The sequence below is a fragment of the Eucyclogobius newberryi genome, unplaced genomic scaffold (assembly GCF_026437365.1).
Source record: "Eucyclogobius newberryi isolate DKJ021-1_F unplaced genomic scaffold, fEucNew1.0.hap1 SCAF_14, whole genome shotgun sequence".
Taxonomy (NCBI): Eukaryota; Metazoa; Chordata; class Actinopteri; order Gobiiformes; family Gobiidae; genus Eucyclogobius; species Eucyclogobius newberryi.
Window position 1 is genome coordinate 24,831,360 of NW_027315768.1, and position 19,937 is coordinate 24,851,296.

At 43.0% G+C, this 19,937-nt stretch overlaps 1 pseudogene; it reads right to left on the minus strand.

The window, feature by feature from the left end:
• Positions 1-540: 540 nt before the first annotated feature.
• LOC140359078 (uncharacterized) overlaps positions 541-19,937 on the minus strand; it is a 59,803-nt pseudogene continuing 40,406 nt past the window's right edge.

Sequence of the window (19,937 nt, forward strand, 5' to 3'; positions counted from 1 at the left end):
GTACTTTCGATGATTTTAAGTGGGCTCCGCCCACTTTGTGTTTTTGGCCCTCTATACAGTAATAATGTTCAATTTTTGCATTACATGCTTATATGCACGGAACATGCAAGAGATGGGGAACGTATTCGTGAGCTACTTAGCGCAAATGAGTGCTTTATATGGGGATGACGACCGCTTCGCGGCCGTCATCCCAATGTAAAGTGCTCGTTTAGTGCAAACTTTTGCACGGGCTTCGCCCGTTTACAACGGTAATGTTCCATTTTCCTACAACTAATTAGCATGCACGGGGCGTGCATGAGTGGAGGAGTGCGTTAGTGAGTGTTTGGAAGTGGGCGAGCGCTTCGCGCTCGATTTCGTGCGCACTACGTGCGCACTTTCGCAGCCGTGCTTCGCACGGCCTTACGAGACTAATAGGCCTCTCGCCAGCTTGTGGCGCTCGGGCCTAATAAATAAATAATGAGGGGATTACACCCACTTGAATCAATATTTCTTTATTTCTACATACTGTTCCCAAATGTTTATTAGAAAACAATAAAACAAATTCATTTGCAGGCTATTATTGTCTTGCTGCTCTGAGCCATTGCAGTGACAGAGAGTAACATAGATATATTTGCAGAAAGCATAAAACACATTCAGTTAGTTCCCCCTGTAAAGAGAAGAAAACAATATTAATTGAATTGTTTGATAATGAATGATGAAGTTGTGGGTTACTCACATGTGATGGGTCCAATGGAAAGTGGCTGCATTGCTACACCTTCAGAAACTGAGCGACGTGCCCTTCCAGAGCAAACCTGTTCAAGGAAAGACACAGAAATTGGACAAAATGATTCAGGCATATTGCATATTTACCACTATAATGAAATAAAATGAAATATTGGACTCTCAACCAAAAAAGAGACACTGTTTAATACAACTGGTCGTAGAATTAAAACAGGATGAATGAATTAGTTGTGTTTCCCATTGCATTACCAGTGTTTTCCCCCAATATGACACGCTGCTGACAGTATCTTGTGTTCATATAATGATGTAGTGGAGAGACTTACTGGGACACAAGGGCCGGGGTTGCACAGATTGAGTTGGCAGTGGAGGTAGACCGTCCTGTACTGACCCTGAGGCACAAAGAAGAGTGCAGAGAAACGAGCTCGAAGAGAAGTCCCACTCTCAACCACTGACACCTGCCGCGGGTCAAACGAACACCTACGGGATAAAAATGACATTATAGTTTAATTTGGAACAAGTATTCAACATTACGTCAACGCAAACTTGGGTGTAAGTAACAGAACACAATTAAAAGTACTAAAAGGTCCTGTTAACTGTCCTGAATGCATATAGTCTGCTGTTAAACCTGTTATTATAGTTCTTATACTGTAGAAAAACATACTTGTTTTGGATCAGAGGCTGTCTCATTGGGTCATTTGGGTTGGAGGTGTATGTTACGTAGCAGTCGTCCAGAACAGTCACAAAATTGATATCGTTCTCCTCCACATAGACACCGACATACAGCGGCTGGCCCTCCTGCAAACTCACACTGCCGGACGGATAAGTGCTGGAGAAGCTCGAGTCCCGGTACAGAGACATTAATGCTCTTGGGGCTTCGCCGGATGCAACAATGCCACCGGTTGGTCTGTAAAGAAGGAGAAAAAACCCCCACTTAAATTGATTTAATTATAGCAATAAGGTATGCTAATTGTGATTTTTGTCAGCGTCCACAGACTTACACTAAGGGTCTGAGAGCAGCATTGAGCCTGGCGTCTATTTCCAGGGGATACACACATGAGAAAGGGAGACTTGCAGGGACATGGAAAGAGTTGTTGTGACCATAGAGGAATAAGCTGTTAGTATAGATGACGTGTGTGTGGTTGGTCTAAAAGACAATAAAGGAAATCACAAACAGCACTAATAATAAGAGTTTAAAACAGTTCAGTGAAGAGCCTTTACGCTTCTGGTGTTTCCACAGACTCCTACTCGTGGCTCGACCTCGTACCACACAGTATTATTCTGCACTCTGGATCGACTGCAGTTGCGGTCCACCAGGTGACCAGACAGTGGGTCCAGACCAGAGGAGGACACAGTTGCTCTGTTCAGAGTAACTTGGATTTGATCTTGTCCACAGATGAGCTGGTAGACTTGGATTTCTGGATCACGCACTACAAGACAGATTTACAACAAAGATGAACAAAGCGTCTTCACAAACAAAGCCATTTTAAACTTAAGGCTTACATTCACAGACAGCACTTGCATCCTCGATGTGAGCACAGTTATGATTTCCAAATCCGTTGTGGCGACAGTCTGTTATTGACGGCTCAGATCCAGAGCAGCGGACATCGTCCATCCAGATGGGACCTGTGCCTTGACCAAAAGCTGCATTTTGAGGTGCAGCTCGTGCCCTGCCACAGCCCAGCTGCCTGCAAACCACATTTGCATCATTCAAGTCCCAGGAATCATCACACACTGTGCCCCAGTGCCTGTTATGGTACACCTCCACTCTGCCCGAGCAGCGGTCTGCAGAGTTCACCAACCGCACAGGAGACAGGGCTGAGGAGACAACCAAATTGTGTTAAGATTTGAGATCCATACTGTGTACATATTGTCATAAATGACACATGATCAATGAGTCCACATATCAAGAGCCTGTTAAGACTCTACTTTACCTTCACAGACCACACCGGCGTCCTCCCCGTGGTTACAATTGTGGCTCCCAAAGCCCCTGTGACGACAATGAGAAAGCTCAGTCTCTCTCTCTTCCTGTACATTCCACATCGTCCATCCAAATGGGCCCGGTGCCCTGTCCAAAACGAGCTGAAGAAGGAGCAGAGAGCACCCTGCCACAGCCCAGCTGCCTGCACACCACCTGGGCATCGAGGAGGTCCCAGGCGTCATCACACACAGTGCCCCACTGGCCCTGGTGGAAGATCTCTACTCGTCCAGAGCAGGAGCTGTTCCCTCCATTGGCCAGGCGCACCTCCCCTTCCACCCCTGTGCTGTTGTTCTCTGGAATGGTCGGGTTCACTGTAGTGCGTGTGACGTGAGTTGAATCTGTGACTGTTGTCCCAGAGGTGGTGTGAGTTTCTGGAGTGGTATCAGTATATGTTGGAGCTGTGCTATTATTATGACTGGTGGTGGGTTCTGTTGAAAACCAGGATTAAGACATTCAGTAAGCAGTGTCCTTTTACTCACAAAAATGTAAAGTTCAAATTCAAACATTACCTGTACAGTAAACAGAGGGAGCCACGTTTGGTGTCATAAGTTTGTAGACATAGTATTGGCCTTAGCAGCGCTTGACATGGATGCTTGGGGGCTCATAGTAGCAGCATCCGGGGCGCAAGGATCCACAAACTTGACGTCTTTCGATGTAATTGGACTGAGTGGGATGAGGCTCTGTTATGTACAGAGGTGCATGGGTACCACACATATCATACTCTACACAGCTCTCTGGTATTTGAGCACTGGAACCATACAAAAATAAGCGATACCAGCCCTGCCAGTTAACATTGGCGTCATTTTTAGCTGGCGCTGTGTAACGGTTATCTGTTGCTCGCCAGGGGTCATCCAGAGCAGAGTAGTTCTCACAGGGATCAGCACAGCGGGACGTCCCATTGATAGTAATGCAGTCCATGCCATGCGGACATGTAATGCCACCACATCTAAACTGCACAGCTTGTACAAACAGCCTCGCTCTTGTGCGAAAAGCGGGACTTTTGACACATTCGAACGATCCTTGTGTGTTCTGGCAGAGCTGAGACGCACCACAGGGAGATGGCGTGAGAGAGCACTCATCTACATCCACACAGCCCTGTTTTGGGGACCATTTAAAGCCTGTGCTACAGCAAGAGGAGTTAGCGCCACATTCTTTCACTTCGTAACAGTTGATCCCGTCGCCAACAAATCCATCTTTGCACAAACAGGATAGTGTTGTGGTCGTGCTTGAGGTGTCTCCACTCTCCTCCAGCTTCAGGCAGGTGGCTTCAGCGTGGCAGGCATCACAGCCGGTCACATGCACATCTACGAATAAATCAAAACTGTAAACTCTGGATATACATAACCTACTTTGTGTTTTTAGAGTCACTTATAACATGAAGATTTGTATTGATAAACTTGGTAAAAACTGCAGTCTACATCAGTCAAATAAGAATGCAAAAAAAGAACCATCATCTATTTACAACTGTTTCTAATCTCATAATTATAATCTTATTATAACTTCTCAACTAAAACCAATTATAATTTTTTACATTGGCCCAAGTTATTTCCATAAATCAAATCAAATAAGCCTGCATGGTTTAAATGGTTTGGTATAAGACTAGGATGCAATAGAAATGGTAGAGCCATTATTTTGAGGTCATAAATACTTTCCCTCAAACGTGCTGCATGAAGAGACCAGATATATTATTTTCCGATATTGAAGCTACGATGCTTGTTCTACACATCTTAAAATTTACATCTGGATCCACACAAAATGACTAATAATTGTTTCTTCTTTCCGTTTATCTAAATCGAAATATATACATGATTAAATACAGAGTAGTAACGCCTTAACATGTGTTTCTCCAGCGTGAGACTTTAAAAAAAAGTATTTGAAAATTGATTTGTGTGTTTTTACCTGAAGCACATCCTTTACTAATCTGCAACATTAAAAACAGAAACAAAACTCCAAACTTCCCCATTTCTTCTTTATCCAGGTTTCTGCAAAACAAGAAAACATTAGTTGCACTAAACATGAATCCACAAATATCACAAATGTGGTTATTACTTACACTTCAACTCCTCAACTCTCTGTTCCCTCAGACTGATAGAATGCTGTATTTATAAGGCTGAGCTGTTGTTATCACTGCCCATTGTTGGGAGAACACATAAGCATCATAGGAATGATTCATTTGACGCGACTCAAGTTCATTTTTTACAAGCAAATAAACCAAACAAAAATGAGCACTCTTGATGTTCCGCTGAGAACAAAGTAACGTCAGTCTCCACCTTCTTTTTTCTTTTTTTTTTTAAATAACATGGGAGGTTTATGTCATCGTTACGACTACGCCGTAAAAATTAAGGCATTTGTCTGATTGGCTTTTTTGATCGGGACGCCAAAATAGAATTTTGGGTAAAGTTTAGAAAATTTTGGTAGAACTAATTTTTGACCTTCAATGTTAATTTAAAGGTCACTCTGTAGGGGGCGCTATCGCGCCCATTTAAATTTTGTCATCATAAACTGGTCCAAACTAGAAAGTTGAACAACTGATTCAAATTTGGTCCTAATCGGACTTGTTTTGATCAAATGGGAACAATTTTTAGATCTGCAATATTCCAAAATAAGTTGTCCAACTTTGCGGCTGCGCCGCACACAGACCGTTAAAGGTATCTCAAAAAATTGAATAACTTTAGATGCCCCACTTGTCCAGAGGACGTCCGCCGATTTTGAAGTCGGTGGGCAAAACGCCCTAGGAGGAGTTCGTCAAAGTTTGACGTGAACAAAATGGCTAACACAGTGTGTTTTCATTTTCAAAGGAAGACTGCGGGCATAGGGTAAGTCTGGGGGCGTGGCCACAATGATATTTTTTTTTTGTCCTCACGAGAGGAATGCGTGTCCCGAATTTCGTAGCTTTACGCCAAAGTTGACCTCGGGGCGTCTCCCATAGGCGCAATGTATTTTGACTTTTGTCGGTGGCGCTGTCGCGCCATTTAAAAAAAAAAAAAAAAATGGCCCAGAAAAAACAAAATTTTTCGCCGATTTTGAATTTTGGGTAAAGTTTGGTGAGTTTTTGAGCATGTTCAGGGGGTCAAATTAGAGCTCAAAAAGCAGAAGAACAAGAAAAATTAAAGCCGCAAGCGGCATCCAACGGCCCTCGCGGGCCGCCGGCCTTCCGACTCTGCGCTTTTGACTTGATAAAGATGGCGCCCTTATTGTGTGTTGAATAAAAAAAGAACTTGACAGACGGCGACACATTGGACATGGCCAATCCAGTGCAAATGAACACAAGTGTCAGTCAAATTTGCTGCGCCGCCGCACAGAGACCGTAGCACTTGGAATAAAAATATGGATAACTTTTGATGCCGCGCTTGTGTAGATGATTTTTCCCAAAGTAAAGCTTGATCGAGCTATTGCCCACGGAGGAGTTTGTTAAAGTGTGAAGCGTAAATGTGAACATTTCAAGGATTTGGCGTTTTTCCCATTTGTGACAGTATATTTGCAGCTCCACGGCACAGAGACCGTAGCACTTAAAATCAAAATATGGATAACTTTTGATGCCCCGTTTGTGTAGATGATTTTCCCCAAATATGAGCTTGATCGGGCAATCGGCCTAGGAGGAGTTCGTTAAAGTGTGAAGCGTAAAAATGTGGTGATTTTAGAGATTTCGCTGTTTTCCCATTTCTGACATATATTTGCGGGTCCGCCACACAGAGACCGTAGCACTTAGAATCAAAATATGGGTAAGTTTTGATGCCCCGCTTGTGTAGATGATATTCTCCAAATATGAACTTGATCGGACAATCGCCCTAGGAGGAGTTTGTTAAAGTGTGAAGCGTAAAAATGTGGTGATTTGAGCGATTCTACGATTTTCCCATAAGGATAACATGGGATGTTTCTGTCAACGCTACGGTTACGCCGTACAAAATATGACTTTGGCTCTCATACTTTTATGATCAGGATGGCAAATTAGAATTTTGTTCAAAATATCATGTCATTTGGAAAAACTCTATTGTTTATAGGCCACTCTGAAGGCCAAATAGTCAGAATTCTGGGAAACGTTTGCGGCTCCGTCGCACAAAGACCGTAAAAGCTATCCTTAAAATTTGGATAACTTTAGATACACCACTTGTCTAGAGGACGTACACCGATTTTGAGGTTGGTGGGCAAAACGCACTAGGAGGACTTCGTTAAAGTGTAAAACATAAAAATGTGGTAATTTGAGAGATTTTGTGGTTTTCCCATAGGGATAACATGGGAGGTTTCTGTCATCGCTACGACTACGGCGTAAAAATTTAGGCATTTTTGTGATTGGCTTTTGTGATCGGGACGGCAAAATAGAATTTTGGGTAAAGTTTAGACAATTTTGGTAAAACTAATTTTTGACCTTCAATGTTAATTTAAAGGTCACTCTGTAGGGGGCACTATCACTGCCATTTCAATTTTGTCAGCCTAAACTGGTCCAAACTAGAAAGTTTAACAAATGATTCAAATTTGGTCCTAATCGGACTGGTTTTGATCAAATGGGAGCAATTTTTAGACCTGCAATATTCCAAAATAAGTTGTCCAACTTTGCGGCTGCGCCGCACACAGACCGTAAAAGGTATCTCAAAGAATTGAATAACTTTAGATGCCCCACTTGTCCAGAGGACGTACGCCGATTTTGAAGTCGGTGGGCAAAACGCCCTAGGAGGAGTTCGTCAAAGTTTGACGTGAACAAAATGGCTAACACAGCGTGTTTTCATTTTCAAAGGAAGATGGTGGCCATAGGGTAAGTCTGGGGGCGTGGCCACAATGATATTTTTTTTTTGTCCTCACAAGAGGAATGCGTGTCCCGAATTTCGTAGCTCTACGACAAAGTTGACCTCGGGGCGTCTTCCATAGGCGCAATGTATTTTGACTTTTGTCGGTGGCGCTGTCGCGCCATTTTTTAACGCAAAAAAAAATTGCCCAGAAAAAACAAAATTTTTCGCCGATTCTGAATTTTGGGCAAAGTTTGGTGAGTTTTTGAGCATGTTCAGGGGGTCAAATTAGAGATCAAAGCGCTGAAGAAGAACAAGAAAAATTAAAGCCGCAAGCGGCATCCAACGGCCCTCGGGGCCGCCGGCCTTCCGACTCTGCGCTTTCGACTTGATAAAGATGGCGCCCTTATTGTGTGTTGAATTAAAAAAGAACTTGACAGACGGCGACACATTGGACATGGCCAATCCAGTGGAAATGAACACAAATGTCGGTCAAATGTGCGGGTCCGCCGCACAGAGACCGTGACACTTGGAATAAAAATATGGATAAGTTTTGATGCCCCGCTTGTGTAGATGATTTTCCCCAAATATGAGTTTGATCGGACAATCGCCCTAGGAGGAGTTCGTTAAAGTGTGAAGCGTAAAAATGTGGTGATTTGAGCGATTCTACGATTTTCTCATAAGGATAACATGGGATGTTTCTGTCATCGCTACGGTTACGCCGTACAAAATATGACTTTGGCTCTCATACTTGTATGATCAGGATGGCAAATTAGAATTTTGTTCAAAATATCATGTCATTTGGAAAAACTCTATTGTTTATAGGCTACTCTGAAGGCCAAATAGTCAGAATTCTGGGAAACGTTTGCGGCTCCGTCGCACAGAGACCGTAAAAGTTATCCTTAAAATTTGGATAACTTTAGATGCCCCACTTGTCTAGAGGACGTACACCGATTTTGAGGTTGGTGGGCAAAACGCACTAGGAGGAGTTCGTTAAAGTGTGAAACATAAAAATGTGGTAATTTGAGAGATTTTGTGGTTTTCCCATAGGGATAACATGGGATGTTTCTGTCATCGCTACGACTACGCCGTAAAAATTAAGGCATTTGTCTGATTGGCTTTTGTGATCGGGACGGCAAAATAGAATTTTGGGTAAAGTTTAGACAATTTTGGTAAAACTAATTTTAGACCTTCAATGTTAATTTAAAGGTCACTCTGTAGGGGGCGCTATCGCGGCCATTTCAATTTTGTCAGCCTAAACTGGTCCAAACTAGAAAGTTTAACAACTGATTCAAATTTGGTCCTAATCGGACTTGTTTTGATCAAATGGGAGCAATTTTTAGATCTGCAATATTCCAAAATAAGTTGTCCAACTTTGCGGCTGCGCCTCACACAGACCGTAAAAGGTATCTCAAAAAATTGGATAACTTTAGATGTCCCACTTGTCCAGAGGACGTCCGCCGATTTTGAAGTCGGTGGGCAAAACGCCCTAGGAGGAGTTCGTCAAAGTTTGACGTGAACAAAATGGCTAACACAGCGTGTTTTCATTTTCAAAGGAAGATGGCGGCCATAGGGTAAATCTGGGGGCGTGGCCACAATAATATTTTTTTTTTGTCCTCACGAGAGGAATGTGTGTTCCGAATTTCGTAGCTCTACGACAAAGTTGACCTCGGGGCGTCTCCCATAGGCGCAATGTATTTTGACTTTTGTCGGTGGCGCTGTCGCGCCATTTTTTAACGGAAAAAAAATGGCCCAGAAAAAACTAAATTTTTCGCCGATTCTGAATTTTGGGCAAAGTTTGGTGAGTTTTTGAGCATGTTCAGGGGGTCAAATTAGAGTTCAAAGCGATGAAGAACAAGAAAAATTAAAGCCGCAAGCGGCATCCAACGGCCCTCGCGGGCCGCCGGCCTTCCGACTCTGCGCTTTTGACTTGATAAAGATGGCGCCCTTATTGTGTGTTGAATAAAAAAAGAACTTGACAGACGGCGACACATTGGACATGGCCAATCCAGTGCAAATGAACACAAGTGTCAGTCAAATTTGCTGCGCCGCCGCACAGAGACCGTAGCACTTGGAATAAAAATATGGATAACTTTTGATGCCCCGCTTGTGTAGATGATATTCTCCAAATATGAACTTGATCGGACAATCGCCCTAGGAGGAGTTCGTTAAAGTGTGAAGCGTAAAAATGTGGTGATTTGAGCGATTCTACGATTTTCCCATAAGGATAACATGGGATGTTTCTGTCAACGCTACGGTTACGCCGTACAAAATATGACTTTGGCTCTCATACTTTTATGATCAGGATGGCAAATTAGAATTTTGTTCAAAATATCATGTCATTTGGAAAAACTCTATTGTTTATAGGCCACTCTGAAGGCCAAATAGTCAGAATTCTGGGAAACGTTTGCGGCTCCGTCGCACAAAGACCGTAAAAGCTATCCTTAAAATTTGGATAACTTTAGATACACCACTTGTCTAGAGGACGTACACCGATTTTGAGGTTGGTGGGCAAAACGCACTAGGAGGACTTCGTTAAAGTGTAAAACATAAAAATGTGGTAATTTGAGAGATTTTGTGGTTTTCCCATAGGGATAACATGGGAGGTTTCTGTCATCGCTACGACTACGGCGTAAAAATTTAGGCATTTTTGTGATTGGCTTTTGTGATCGGGACGGCAAAATAGAATTTTGGGTAAAGTTTAGACAATTTTGGTAAAACTAATTTTTGACCTTCAATGTTAATTTAAAGGTCACTCTGTAGGGGGCACTATCACTGCCATTTCAATTTTGTCAGCCTAAACTGGTCCAAACTAGAAAGTTTAACAAATGATTCAAATTTGGTCCTAATCGGACTGGTTTTGATCAAATGGGAGCAATTTTTAGACCTGCAATATTCCAAAATAAGTTGTCCAACTTTGCGGCTGCGCCGCACACAGACCGTAAAAGGTATCTCAAAGAATTGAATAACTTTAGATGCCCCACTTGTCCAGAGGACGTACGCCGATTTTGAAGTCGGTGGGCAAAACGCCCTAGGAGGAGTTCGTCAAAGTTTGACGTGAACAAAATGGCTAACACAGCGTGTTTTCATTTTCAAAGGAAGATGGTGGCCATAGGGTAAGTCTGGGGGCGTGGCCACAATGATATTTTTTTTTTGTCCTCACAAGAGGAATGCGTGTCCCGAATTTCGTAGCTCTACGACAAAGTTGACCTCGGGGCGTCTTCCATAGGCGCAATGTATTTTGACTTTTGTCGGTGGCGCTGTCGCGCCATTTTTTAACGCAAAAAAAAATTGCCCAGAAAAAACAAAATTTTTCGCCGATTCTGAATTTTGGGCAAAGTTTGGTGAGTTTTTGAGCATGTTCAGGGGGTCAAATTAGAGATCAAAGCGCTGAAGAAGAACAAGAAAAATTAAAGCCGCAAGCGGCATCCAACGGCCCTCGGGGCCGCCGGCCTTCCGACTCTGCGCTTTCGACTTGATAAAGATGGCGCCCTTATTGTGTGTTGAATTAAAAAAGAACTTGACAGACGGCGACACATTGGACATGGCCAATCCAGTGGAAATGAACACAAATGTCGGTCAAATGTGCGGGTCCGCCGCACAGAGACCGTGACACTTGGAATAAAAATATGGATAAGTTTTGATGCCCCGCTTGTGTAGATGATTTTCCCCAAATATGAGTTTGATCGGACAATCGCCCTAGGAGGAGTTCGTTAAAGTGTGAAGCGTAAAAATGTGGTGATTTGAGCGATTCTACGATTTTCTCATAAGGATAACATGGGATGTTTCTGTCATCGCTACGGTTACGCCGTACAAAATATGACTTTGGCTCTCATACTTGTATGATCAGGATGGCAAATTAGAATTTTGTGCAAAATATCATGTCATTTGGAAAAACTCTATTGTTTATAGGCTACTCTGAAGGCCAAATAGTCAGAATTCTGGGAAACGTTTGCGGCTCCGTCGCACAGAGACCGTAAAAGTTATCCTTAAAATTTGGATAACTTTAGATGCCCCACTTGTCTAGAGGACGTACACCGATTTTGAGGTTGGTGGGCAAAACGCACTAGGAGGAGTTCGTTAAAGTGTGAAACATAAAAATGTGGTAATTTGAGAGATTTTGTGGTTTTCCCATAGGGATAACATGGGATGTTTCTGTCATCGCTACGACTACGCCGTAAAAATTAAGGCATTTGTCTGATTGGCTTTTGTGATCGGGACGGCAAAATAGAATTTTGGGTAAAGTTTAGACAATTTTGGTAAAACTAATTTTAGACCTTCAATGTTAATTTAAAGGTCACTCTGTAGGGGGCGCTATCGCGGCCATTTCAATTTTGTCAGCCTAAACTGGTCCAAACTAGAAAGTTTAACAACTGATTCAAATTTGGTCCTAATCGGACTTGTTTTGATCAAATGGGAGCAATTTTTAGATCTGCAATATTCCAAAATAAGTTGTCCAACTTTGCGGCTGCGCCTCACACAGACCGTAAAAGGTATCTCAAAAAATTGGATAACTTTAGATGTCCCACTTGTCCAGAGGACGTCCGCCGATTTTGAAGTCGGTGGGCAAAACGCCCTAGGAGGAGTTCGTCAAAGTTTGACGTGAACAAAATGGCTAACACAGCGTGTTTTCATTTTCAAAGGAAGATGGCGGCCATAGGGTAAATCTGGGGGCGTGGCCACAATAATATTTTTTTTTTGTCCTCACGAGAGGAATGTGTGTTCCGAATTTCGTAGCTCTACGACAAAGTTGACCTCGGGGCGTCTCCCATAGGCGCAATGTATTTTGACTTTTGTCGGTGGCGCTGTCGCGCCATTTTTTAACGGAAAAAAAATGGCCCAGAAAAAACTAAATTTTTCGCCGATTCTGAATTTTGGGCAAAGTTTGGTGAGTTTTTGAGCATGTTCAGGGGGTCAAATTAGAGTTCAAAGCGATGAAGAACAAGAAAAATTAAAGCCGCAAGCGGCATCCAACGGCCCTCGCGGGCCGCCGGCCTTCCGACTCTGCGCTTTTGACTTGATAAAGATGGCGCCCTTATTGTGTGTTGAATAAAAAAAGAACTTGACAGACGGCGACACATTGGACATGGCCAATCCAGTGCAAATGAACACAAGTGTCAGTCAAATTTGCTGCGCCGCCGCACAGAGACCGTAGCACTTGGAATAAAAATATGGATAACTTTTGATGCCCCGCTTGTGTAGATGATATTCTCCAAATATGAACTTGATCGGACAATCGCCCTAGGAGGAGTTCGTTAAAGTGTGAAGCGTAAAAATGTGGTGATTTGAGCGATTCTACGATTTTCCCATAAGGATAACATGGGATGTTTCTGTCATCGCTACGGTTACGCCATACAAAATATGACTTTGGCTCTCATACTTTATGATCAGGATGGCAAATTAGAATTTTGTTCAAAATATCATGTCATTTTGAAAAACTCTATTGTTTATAGGCCACTCTGAAGGCCAAATAGTCAGAATTCTGGGAAACGTTTGCGGCTCCGTCGCACAGAGACCGTAAAAGCTATCCTTAAAATTTGGATAACTTTAGATGCCCCACTTGTCTAGAGGACGTACACCGATTTTGAGGTTGGTGGGCAAAACGCACTAGGAGGAATTCGTTAAAGTGTGAAACAGAAAAATGTGGATATTCGAGAGATTTAGCGGTTTTCCCATAGGGATAACATGGGAGGTTTATGTCATCGTTACGACTACGCCGTAAAAATTAAGGCATTTGTCTGATTGGCTTTTTTGATCGGGACGCCAAAATAGAATTTTGGGTAAAGTTTAGAAAATTTTGGTAGAACTAATTTTTGACCTTCAATGTTAATTTAAAGGTCACTCTGTAGGGGGCGCTATCGCGCCCATTTAAATTTTGTCATCATAAACTGGTCCAAACTAGAAAGTTGAACAACTGATTCAAATTTGGTCCTAATCGGACTTGTTTTGATCAAATGGGAACAATTTTTAGATCTGCAATATTCCAAAATAAGTTGTCCAACTTTGCGGCTGCGCCGCACACAGACCGTAAAAGGTATCTCAAAAAATTGAATAACTTTAGATGCCCCACTTGTCCAGAGGACGTCCGCCGATTTTGAAGTCGGTGGGCAAAACGCCCTAGGAGGAGTTCGTCAAAGTTTGACGTGAACAAAATGGCTAACACAGTGTGTTTTCATTTTCAAAGGAAGACTGCGGGCATAGGGTAAGTCTGGGGGCGTGGCCACAATGATATTTTTTTTTTGTCCTCACGAGAGGAATGCGTGTCCCGAATTTCGTAGCTTTACGCCAAAGTTGACCTCGGGGCGTCTCCCATAGGCGCAATGTATTTTGACTTTTGTCGGTGGCGCTGTCGCGCCATTTTTTAACAAAAAAAAAAATGGCCCAGAAAAAACTAAATTTTTCGCCGATTTTGAATTTTGGGTAAAGTTTGGTGAGTTTTTGAGCATGTTCAGGGGGTCAAATTAGAGCTCAAAAAGCAGAAGAACAAGAAAAATAATAAAAATAATAATATTTTTAGCAAAAACAATATAGCCGTTTCCACTATAACAACAAATTATACATCGTTTGAAAGCTCTAAGCCTTCCCGATGCCGTCATGGGGTGGAATCATCATTACGAGCGCTTACGCGCTCGTCACTCCCTATTCTGTCGGGATGCCCCGCCCACTCCCCATAGACTTCCATTGATTTGAGCAGATACAAGCATGGCCCATGCCTGCGGCATGGACTCTCGCGTACGGGACGATGCCAGGAGGGTTTTTGGAGGAATGTAGCGCTTCGCGCTGCTGTTGTCAACAATTAGTGAATGGGCTACGCCCATTCACTAATTGTTGACTAATTGTTGACTATTTCTGTCATAGCAGGAGTAAGTATGCATGATCCATGCCTTCGGCATGGGCTAGTTCACTGTACTTGCCAGGGGCGACGGGGTACCAAACATGCGGGCTGCGCCCGCATGTTTGGTCAGACAGTTGCAACGCTGCCTTCGGCAGCGTTGCGGGAGCAATAGGCCCTCCGCCCTGCTGGGGCTCGGGCCTAATTAAAGCCGCAAGCGGCATCCAACGGCCCTCGCGGGCCGCCGGCCTTCCGACTCTGCGCTTTCGACTTGATAAAGATGGCGCCCTTATTGTGTTGAATTAAAAAAGAACTTGACAGACGGCGACACATTGGACATGGCCAATCCAGTGCAAATGAACACAAATGTCGGTCAAATGTGCGGGTCCGCCGCACAGAGACCGTGACACTTGGAATAAAAATATGGATAACTTTTGATGCCCCGCTTGTGTAGATGATTTTCCCCAAATATGAGCTTGATCAAGCTATTGCCCTTAGAGGAGTTTGTTAAAGTGTGAAGCGTAAATGTGAACATTTCAGAGATTTCGCTGTTTTCCCATTTCTGATATATATTTGCGGGTCCGCCACACAGAGACCGTAGCACTTAGAATCAAAATATAGATAAGTTTTGATGCCCCACTTGTGTAGATGATATTTTCCAAATATGAACTTGATCGGACAATCGCCCTAGGAGGAGTTTGTTAAAGTGTGAAGCGTAAAAATGTGGTGATTTGAGCGATTCTACGATTTTCCCATAAGGATAACATGGGATGTTTCTGTCATCGCTACGGTTACGCCGTACAAAATATGACTTTGGCTCTCATACTTTATGATCAGGATGGCAAATTAGAATTTTGTGCAAAATATAATGTCATTTGGAAAAACTCTACTGTTTATAGGCCACTCTGAAGGCCAAATAGTCAGAATTCTGGGAAACGTTTGCGGCTCCGTCGCACAGAGACCGTAAAAGCTATCCTTAAAATTTGCATAACTTTAGATGCCCCACTTGTCTAGAGGACGTACACCGATTTTGAGGTCGGTGGGAAAAACGCACTAGGAGGAATTCGTTAAAGTGTGAAACAGAAAAATGTGGATATTCGAGAGATTTAGCGGTTTTCCCATAGGGATAACATGGGAGGTTTATGTCATCGTTACGACTACGCCGTAAAAATTAAGGCATTTGTCTGATTGGCTTTTTTGATCGGGACGCCAAAATAGAATTTTGGGTAAAGTTTAGAAAATTTTGGTAGAACTAATTTTTGACCTTCAATGTTAATTTAAAGGTCACTCTGTAGGGGGCGCTATCGCGCCCATTTAAATTTTGTCATCATAAACTGGTCCAAACTAGAAAGTTGAACAACTGATTCAAATTTGGTCCTAATCGGACTTGTTTTGATCAAATGGGAACAATTTTTAGATCTGCAATATTCCAAAATAAGTTGTCCAACTTTGCGGCTGCGCCGCACACAGACCGTTAAAGGTATCTCAAAAAATTGAATAACTTTAGATGCCCCACTTGTCCAGAGGACGTCCGCCGATTTTGAAGTCGGTGGGCAAAACGCCCTAGGAGGAGTTCGTCAAAGTTTGACGTGAACAAAATGGCTAACACAGTGTGTTTTCATTTTCAAAGGAAGACTGCGGGCATAGGGTAAGTCTGGGGGCGTGGCCACAATGATATTTTTTTTTTGTCCTCACGAGAGGAATGCGTGTCCCGAATTTCGTAGCTTTACGCCAAAGTTGACCTCGGGGCGTCTCCCATAGGCGCAATGTATTTTGACTTTTGTCGGTGGCGCTGTCGCGCCATTTTTTAACCCAAAAAAAAATGGCCCAGAAAAAACAAAAATTTTCGCCGATTTTGAATTTTGGGTAAAGTTTGGTGAGTTTTTGAGCATGTTCAGGGGGTCAAATTAGAGCTCAAAAAGCAGAAGAACAAGAAAAATAATAAAAAATATAGCCGCAAGCGGCAATGATCGGCCCTCGCCACGCCGCCGCCGCCACGCCGCAAGAGGAGGGGGCGCTAACGCGCCCCAATTGTCCTTTTATTACGCCTACTGCTGAATCTGTGACGCTGTCACATCTTCTCCCCTTTGTTTTACCATCAAAAAGCAATTTTTTGACTCTTTGAATGAAAATGTGGATAACTTTTGATGGTCCACCCATGATGATGAGTCTCACCAAATTTCAGGTTAATAGGGCTGACGCCCTGGGAGGAGTTTGTGAAAGTCTAAAGTGTAAACATGTTCTGGCGATTTCCCCATTGGAATAACATGAAAGGTTTCGGTCATCGTTACGGCAACGCCATAACAATTATGACATGGGTCTCATTGACTTTTTTGATGGGGATGCTAAAATTGAGTTGTGTGTCAAATTTCATATAATTTCGCAAAACTAAACATTTAACCTCCATATAAAATCTGTAGGGGGCGCTGTGGCGCCAAATGAATTTATTTCACTTCAAGTAGGTTTAGGGCAAAGAGTTTAACAACTGATTCTAATTTGACGCAATTCGGACTTTATCTGCGCAAACGGCAGAAATTTTAAATATGGGAGATTTCTGAAATTCTAGCTACAGTTTGCGGCTTCGCCGCACAGAGACCGTGAGAGGTATCAATGTAATTTGGATAACTTTTGATGTCCCACTCCTCAGTAGCATTTTCACCAAATTTCAGCTTTTTAGGGCCAACGCCCTGGGAGGAGTTTGTAAAAGTACGACGTTTGGAAAAACTCCGAAGTCATGTTTAGCCATTTTTGAAGCAATATGGCCGACATTTGGTTGGGCGGACGGCGTTGCCGTAATAATATTTTTTACTTCTCTTGTCACCATCTACCTCTGCGCCAAATTTCATGATTCTACGATCAGATTTTTTTTGGGTCATTTCCCATCTCTCAATGCATTTTTGGTACATTTGGGGGCGCTGACGCAGCAATTTTTTTTATTTTAGAAAAGGGAAATAGCCAGAATGTAGAGAGGCACGATTTTTAGAGGTGTGAACAATTCTGTGACTTTTCGTCAATGTTCACTGGGTGAAAAATAGGGGGGTTGGTCCCGAGAAGAAGAAAGAATAATATTCCGATGCGAAAACAATGTTTCCCATTTTTCAAATATCATAAACTATACATTTTCGGAACGCGCTCGCGCTTTCCTACCTCATGGTGTGGGTCCCTGGTCACTGACGGGTACTTTCGTTAATTTTGAGTGGGCTCCGCCCACTTTGTGTTTTTGGCCCTCTATACAGTAATAATGTTCAATTTTTGCATTACATGCTTATATGCACGGAACATGCAAGAGATGGGGAACGTATTCGTGAGCTACTTAGCGCAAATGAGTGCTTTATATGGGGATGACGACCGCTTCGCGGTCGTCATCTCAATGTAAAGTGCTCGTTTAGTGCGCACTTTTGCACGAGCTTCGCCCGTTTACAACGGTAATGTTCCATTTTCCTACTACTAATTAGTATGCACGGGGCGTGCATGAGTGAAGGAGTGCGTTAGTGAGTGTTTGGAAGAGGGCGAGCGCTTCGCGCTCGATTTCGTGCGCACTACGTGCACACTTACGAGATTAATAGGCCTCTCGCCAGCTTGTGGCGCTCGGGCCTAATAATAATATTTTTAGCAAAAACAATATAGCCGTTTCCACTATAACAACAAATTATACATCGTTTGAAAGCTCTAAGCCTTCCCGATGCCGTCATGGGGTGGAATCATCATTACGAGCGCTTACGCGCTCGTCACTCCCTATTCTGTCGGGATGCCCCGCCCACTCCCCATAGACTTCCATTGATTTGAGCAGATACAAGCATGGCCCATGCCTGCGGCATGGACTCTCGCGTACGGGACGATGCCAGGAGGGTTTTTGGAGGAATGTAGCGCTTCGCGCTGCTGTTGTCAACAATTAGTGAATGGGCTACGCCCATTCACTAATTGTTGACTATTTCTGTCATAGCAGGAGTAAGTATGCATGATCCATGCCTTCGGCATGGGCTAGTTCACTGTACTTGCCAGGGGCGACGGGGTACCAAACATGCGGGCTGCGCCCGCATGTTTGGTCAGACAGTTGCAACGCTGCCTTCGGCAGCGTTGCGGGAGCAATAGGCCCTCCGCCCTGCTGGGGCTCGGGCCTAATAATAATAATATTTTTAGCAAAAACAATATAGCCGTTTCCACTATAACAACAAATTATACATCGTTTGAAAGCTCTAAGCCTTCCCGATGCCGCCATGGGGTGGAATCATCATTACGAGCGCTTACGCGCTCGTCACTCCCTATTCCGTCGGGATGCCCCGCCCACTCCCCATAGACTTCCATTGATTTGAGTCATAGCAGGAGTAAGTATGCATGATCCATGCCTTCGGCATGGGCTAGTTCACTGTACTTGCCAGGGGCGACGGGGTACCAAACATGCGGGCTGCGCCCGCATGTTTGGTCAGACAGTTGCAACGCTGCCTTCGGCAGCGTTGCAAAGTCTATAAAATAAAATCAAACAAGGCATGCACACATTAAGAGAGACTGACTTTCTACTCACTACTCATTTTCTCTCTGTGTCATATTTTGTTGTTTTGATTTTGTATTGGTTATATAATTACATCAAAACAATGAAATTTGTATTTACAATATAAATGACAAAGAGAGTCAGTTTGGGTTTAAAATAAAAATAATCACACAAATTTAAGCTTTAAGGAGATTACATCACATTGGACTGATCCAAAGAATGTTTTTGGGACAATTTAAAATGGCTTAAAACTGGATCCAAAACTAATATTTGTTGATGTAATTATACATAGAATTCTAGATTCATATTGATGGTGTTAAAATTGAGTTGGTGTCTGATAAAACAAAAAACAATTTTCTTAACTGGATTGAGCAAAGTGTCATTTCTGAACTGTTCCACTGTTGTGACGCTTCGCTTCAATCAGCTGGAAATATTCGACTCAACGTTTCGCTTTTTCGCTTTTCCCAATTTTTTTCAGCAAGCGTCATTCTCCACATCAATCTGGTGTGAGCAAGGTTAAAGGCATAGCACTTGTTACCCAGAATGCTGTGTTCTGACCCAAGATAAACTGATTGGGTGAGAAGAAAAACCTATGACACCATTAGATCCAAAGCCCAGGATCCTCTGTGTCTGTGACCGTGTATTGGATACATTTGTAACCTGTGGTTGATGGTTCAAGTCCCGACTATGGCCCTTTCAAAGAGTAGCGTTGTCCAGTCACTCCATTGCACTACTTTAGTTTTTGATGGTGTTAACCAGACCTGAGGACGCACGTATATATAATCCTGTTATGCAGCTGAAATAGTGATTGACTCTGCACAGTTAATCATTGAACTATTTGATTTGTAAATAATTAAACTCAGAGCACTTCTCCCCCAATGTTTCCACACAATATTATACTAGTGTTTGCATTGCAAGTCATCACTTTCTACATTTTGGATTATAATATGTCTCTAAAATGGTCCAAACCAAAAGAAACAAGAGAATACAGTGAAAAAGGTTGCCTCAAGCAGACATTGTTGAGAGACAGTGCATTGTATTGTTTGAATATAACCCTATAGTTTTCTCTAAATATTTCATAGTCTCCAGTCTGTGCCGCAGTACAATACCAGCCCTGAGTCAAAACATGGAGTTAACTTCTACTTAAATCCTGTCCAATCACATCTGAGGTACAGCTTCATCTTCTTCCAGTCATGT